Raw genomic sequence first — 6995 nt, forward strand, 5'->3', positions numbered from 1 at the left:
CTCTACAATTCCACTGTACTATATTTTTAGAATACATTAACTGTTTGGTGGGTTGATTGGGGATCTACCCCGCACTCTTCTTGAGGCTGACAAGCTATGTGCCCTATTTTGGATGTTTTCGGACACATCCATGTCCTCTAAGGATCCCAACTTATTAAAAAGTTGGATTTTGTTATTAGACCCCTTTGAGGCTCTGCCACTTTGATTCTTTTGTGAAGATTCACATCTAGATTTAGGCTTATTTTTAACAGTTTCTTTCATATTTGATTGAGATTGAAATTTTGTATTTGGCTGAGATGATTTCTCCATAGTACAAGGTGCATCATGAACACGTGTGGCCTCTGGAATGACTTCAGTAGTTTGAGTGGATGTTTCGGGTAGCAAAATCTGAGGAGCGTCAGTATTAACCCATGTTAAGTTGGTTTGACAGCATGCAGAAGATTTGACTACGGTCAAGGTTGGTTCAGGTGATGTTCTGGTGACGGAAGCATAAGTTTCTGTGAGGTCCGATCTTTGGACAAGTTTTTTTGCATCTGCAAAACTAATGTTTTGAGTAAATTTAATTCTGTTGATTTCCATGTTCCGTTTCCAAATTGGACAGTCCTTTGAGAAAGATGAGTGGCTACCGGCGCAATTAGTGCATTTCTTAAAGTTGTTGGTACAATCTTCTGTCGTATGTGTCTGCTCACCACAATGGGCGCACGTGACAGACAATGTACAAGTGTTCACTCCATGACCGAATTGTTGGCACTTGAAGCACCTTAATGGATTAGGAACATAAGTATCAACAGTGATGTTACAGGAGCCAGCTTTTAATGATTTCGGAGCAATTGGAGATGAAAAGGAAAACAAGTACGTGTTGGTTGGAATAGTTTCTTTGTTTTTCCGGATTGTAAATCTTTTGACATAAATGACACCTTGATCTTTCATCTCTGTTACAATATCTAATTCCGTCATGTCCGCAAACAATTGATCTCGATCTCGAATTATGCCTTTGCTTGTGTTTAGCGTTCTATGAGCTGAGACTGACACTGCAATTCCTACAATCAATTCCGTTGACATCAGGTTTGCAGCTTGCTGTCTTTTACTACATTCAATGAGAAGAGCTCCTGAACGCAAGCCTTTAACGTTTTTGACGTCACCTGCAATGCCTTGGATAGCCTTTGAAACTGCAAAAGGGTTCAACTTCAGTGGCGTCTTATCATGAGTCTCGATCACTATAAAGCGTGGCCAGTAATCAACTGATTGGGTCGGTCTGTGTTCATCATCGTCACGATCAATGTCTAGAGGACGTTTCATTTTCTTAACGGGGGTTTTGTAAGCCATGGTTAAAGTTAAGTGGTTCATCATCCGAGCTCCCCACCCACTACGGAGTATGACAAGGACAATGCGAAAAGCAAGCGGATCTCCGACTTGCAGCACCAAGGATACCCGGATGACATACTCCAGCAGAAATATTAAAATATTAATGAATCCACCAGATTGGCCCATGAGCCACCGCCTTCTGGGCATACGACTCTAGGCAAAACACTTACATGAAATTGTGCAGTTGAAATTCAGAAATTCAAAGTTCAAAAATTGCCAAGACTTAAAAATATCATATAATAATTCTCAAATTTTGTGCAACATTTTACAGTTGTAGCACAGGGCTTGCCGTGACCAGCCGATTGATTGAACCGGGCCAGTTCAACCACCCGTCTAGGTGAAGTAAGGGGCAAAGTGGTGACTTGGGCAACGGAACACTGTTCCTGGAATCAATGCCCTCAACCACCAGCCTCCCGTCCTCCACCGACACAGGGGCGCAACCCACGGCAAACGGGTTGGTGGACCAAATATCCCCCCGGGTCGACAACGAGGGGTCGAAGAGCGCTTAGCGTTACCCAGCACCCACCACGAGGTTGTGGCTCTTCACGGGTGCCACAAATGGACATGTATGGATTCTATATGCATGCAATCAACATACCGCTAAGACTGTGTCCTTCGTGATGGTGACTAGGCCTGAGGCAGCGATTCCTATCTGACGCTGAGACAACTTGTTGGCGAAGAGTGTGACCTGGGTGTACAGTTTGTAAAAATATTGACAACGAACTACATCGTCATTAAATAATGTCGACATTTTTCAAGAACAAGTCACTTCAAATCGTTTATTCTATCACAATTACAATATCAGGAGTTATCGCAATACATTCAGGTCCATATTTCAAGATAAAGAGCAAATGCACTGTAAGAACTATCGTCCCTAGTATGGTGATCAACTTTCAGTTGTTTATAGCCTGTTTTTATATTGTATTGTACGCTGTAGTTAAAATGTTTTAGATTTAATTACTAGTTTTAAATTTATATCTGTGATAATCTAGTTGTTTTACTGTCCTTTGTTGACAGGATTTAAATATTTACTGTCAGTTACTCTAAATCTATAGTGAGTGAGTGAGGTTAGTTTTACGCCGCACTCAGCAATATTCCAGCTATATGGCGGCGGTCTGTAAATAATCGAATCTGGACAAGACAATCCAGTGATCAACAACAAGAGCATCTATGTACGCTATTGGGGTACGATGACATGTGTCAACCAAGTCAGCGAGCCTGACCACCCGATCCCGTTAGTCGCTTCCTATGACAAACATGGGTAGCTGAAGACCAGTTCTAACCCGGTTCTTCACGGGTATCTAAATTCTATAATTAGATTTAGTCAAGATATGGCTGAAATATTGCTGATGTGACTTAATATATCAACGCACTCACTCATGATAAAGATGATTGGTAATATTTATCAAATTTAACACATGTAAATTGTTTCGCGCATACAAGACAGTAGGATACTTTATGTTATTTTAACATATATTATGCGACGTTGTGGTATAGGTTATAATACTGTTGTGACTCCTGCTTGTCAACGATATAAGAGTCTACACCGGAACGTTGCATAATATTAAAAAAAGACATGTCACCCATAATTAAAGTATCTTACTTTCGCATTACTCACCAACAGTTCAGTAAAACAAATCGTTTCACATGTATGTTTGAAATGTAAACGTGATTTACACGAATCTATATGAAACGTGATTTCGTGTCCTGAATGGGGACGGCAGTGACGTGTGTACAGAATATATGCCGGTACTAACATATGTGTACGCAGACATACATCTGAATGAGTGATCGGGAATGTTTATGTCATCACTGAGGTATGAATGAAAAGGTCTATGTAGTGAGTTGTACGGTAATGCCTGACAGACAGTTGTTCCAATGCACAGGAAATTATCCTAATTCAAACCTTATTGATTAGCACAATCATACTCATGTTTACAATTATACTGCATAGAAATGTGTGATTTCTTACCAGTCCCATCACCCTGTCTGACATCTTTCTCCCAGCCAAGTCATGAAGGATAATCAATGGTCGGTGTACCTGGATACAAAAATTCCAGTCAATTTGTTTAAAAACACTCACAGTTCACATAATCAACCGAAAATATTTAACATATGCAATTATCACGAGTGTATAGTATGTAAGTGTATAACTGAAGTGTTGTCACTGAATATATGTTTTCTTACCAGTCTCATCACCCTGTCTGACATCTTTCTCCCAGCCATGTTATGAAGAATAATGAAAGGTTGGTGTACCTGGATATAAATATTCCACTTACTTTGTTTTAAAGTTTACTTTACTAACTGCAACAACTGAAAACGAATGATAAAAGACATATTGGGGTTTGCAAGAGGAACAGACCATTACAGTGTAGAGCCATCCCAACCCAACAGCTTGGTTACGAGCAGAAAATATAAACATCTGTGTTTGATCTTGGCTAGAAATGGTAATGTATTAGGTACAGATATTAAAGTTGTGGTTTGCAGCGTTTCAGCAAGTATTTCCAGCTTGGAAAACATTTTGCTCTAATCCAGTTTTTCAAGGACATAATTCCTATGCCGAGTGGTATTTTCCATTCTCAGTAATAACGACCAGATGCAGTGAGGAACAAATCACAGATGTTTTGATGCACCTCCATCAAATTACAATTCGAACACTTACCGCTTCGTGCAGTCTAATACCAAGATATGTGAGAGTGATGAGAGTCAGCATAGCAACGAACACAAAATAGGCCGAAAATCCAATGTTCTTGATGGCGGTGCTGTCGTTGATGAAGATATACAGGCAGAAACACAAAATAAGGAACGAACTGAGATAGGCAGCAGCCACGTATTTGGATACGAAGGAACACACATAATCCACTAGGTCTGTCGGCAATGCGTAGTAATCTCGAATCTCCTCAATCTCCTCCTCTTTGACGGATCCTTCAGATGCCCGTGCCAGTCTCAGCGTCCAAACATCATATTCATAGAATGAAATGTTTTGAAGAGTGCTAAAACCACCGTATGACACACCTAAGACAACTAAAGGCGAATATAATTCACTGGAGGGTTCCATGATTACACTTATGCCACACACTACACTCATCAACGCCACGAAGACTTGTAAGCATAAACATGTCCACTTTATCCTCTTCCTCAATAAAGGATTTGGAACAGAACTTTCAAACTTCAATGGTGCTTCATGAAGACGTCGGCAGAATATGCGTATCTTGTTGTGGATGTTGGTACTGAGACCCCAGTAGATCAGTGATAACATAACTACAAAGTGACTCGATGCTGCAATACTTGTCTCGGTGAAAGAATCAGCTTTGGTATACATTGGTATCACCTCGACAAATATTAGCATGAAAACTATGCATACCAAACTTGAATATATGCAGGTAGCTACCGAGGACGGGTGCACCGTTGTGCTGACATTGACTGCTTGTAGTCCCACGATAACCCAGACAATGCCATCAGCTTCTGGATACTAGACAATGTTTCCTGTACATCATCTGTATCACTGGATGTTCCATCAGTATTTTTGAAAACCGTCACAGTGGTTGACATATTGGTGTGGGATTTCGGATGTACTGTCACTAGACCTTCCTTCCTTTAAATTCTGTTCTCAACTCAGTGTTGCTCTTGTGTCCCGTAGAAAAGACTGTTGCAATAGTCTATTTTTGATGTGACAAAGAAATTTGACAGTATTCATGTCTACATATGTGCTGAATTTTCCAATGTTCCGGATATAATAGTATGCATTTTTGCAACCGTTGCTCAAATGCAAATCAAGTCTAAAATCACACCCATATTTCGATCACTTGGGCTTGGATCAATTGTGATTTCACCAACTTCCAAGTTGGGAATTTTCAGTCTTGAATGCATTTGGGAGGTCGAGAACACAAGAAACTCGGTTTTATCATCACAGAGTTTGAGAAGGTGTTTTGACATCCATCTTCTGATATCTGCACTGCAATTTTGCATCCTTTCAAAAGTGACCTCAACTGAAATTGGAACCAATGGCTTGAATCCAAGATACAGTTGGAGTGTCATCGGCGTACAGATGGAAACTGGAGCAATGTTACCTTTGCAATGTCTTTAGATTGCAATCCATTTATGATAACGGATTGTTGACGATCTGAAAGGTATGATATAAACCATTGTAGGCATTTCGATTGACGCGATTACGTGATTCCAGCATATTAAAAGAATTTCATGATCTGTTGTATCAAACGCTGCAGGCAGATCCAAGAGTACGAGAATCGCAGCTCCACCAGTGTCAATGGCTTGAAGCAGATCATTCTGGACACGATACAGACCAGTTTCCGTGCTGCGCCCTGACTTGTAAGCTGACTGTAGAACTTCTCCACGGTTGTTTCTACATATATGATCATGCAGTTTTGTGTCAGTCACTCTTTTGGTCAGTTTAATAAAGGGCGTATTTGAAACAGGCCGATAATTTTTAAGAAGGTGTTGATCAAACATTGTCTTTTCATGAGTGGCGTTATCAATGCTTCTTGAAGCACAGGTGGACGCATCTTCTATCTCAGTGATCGTAGTGAGAATGGGTGTAACAACATAATAACACTGTTTCAGAAGCCATGTGGGGCAGGGATCAAGAGTGCGAACTACATAACTGTGCCGATGTTACCATTTGTAATCTATCCCTCATAATAACAAAATGGTCTTGAGAAGATGCTGAATGGTATAAACCATCCGGATCCAGTGTAGGTTCGGCAAAGAATGGGATTAACCTTCTCTACTTCTGATTATGTTTCACAGACTGACATCGTGTCATAAACAACAGCATGTCGTTGTACATTGTCAAGATCACACGTTTGTCAGACTCAGCTAGAGTGAGTGGGTTGGTGGCTGAGTGTGGTGGGTGAGTGAGAGTGAGTGAGGAGTGTGAGTGAGTGAGTGAGGAGTGAGTGAGTGAGTGTGAGTGAGTGAGTGAGTGAGTGAGTGAGGAGTGAGTGGGAGAGTGAGTGGAGTTGGGTTTTATTTGGATGGATGGGTGAGTGAGTGAGTGTGTAAGTTGCTGGTCATGTTTGAAAATACACCAAAGTGTCGTCGCCGTGTCGAGCAGAATATCTTTTGTGTGACGAAACAAGTGTTAAGTTACTCCACTGCAATCGTTTCCTGATAAATCTTTTGCCGGACAGTTTCTGAAATTCTGTGTTCAGTCAGCCTCACACATTTGTCCCTAATTATTTGTTCAGAATATGTAAACTTTACTACCTGTATTGCTTGATCAAAGAACGTACTGTAAGAGGCACCATCAGACAACACCACACAGAACCAGTGCGTCAATTGAGGAAGAAATTTGCCCAAACCACGAATTCACACTGTCAGCTTTTGACTTGAAACCGCATGTCCAGCACGTTGTTCAGCTGAATGAAAATGACTATTTCTTACCAAACATGATTGATATGTGAAATGATCGGCAAATTGTAAAGGTCAAAGAAATCGCCTTGTACTGTCAAACTAAATGATTGTCTTCTTCAACTGGAGAAAATCAATGAAAGAAAACCCTTGTGCCTTTAATTTAAGTTATATATGTTGCAGCGAATGTGAAATCCCTGAGGTCACAGTGATTTCACGAAATCTCTGACTCTTTTTAGGATTACTGCTGCAAACATTCC

The sequence above is a fragment of the Haliotis rubra genome, unplaced genomic scaffold (assembly GCF_003918875.1).
Source record: "Haliotis rubra isolate DU_JTF1 unplaced genomic scaffold, ASM391887v1 Scf1535, whole genome shotgun sequence".
Lineage (NCBI taxonomy): Eukaryota > Metazoa > Mollusca > Gastropoda > Lepetellida > Haliotidae > Haliotis > Haliotis rubra.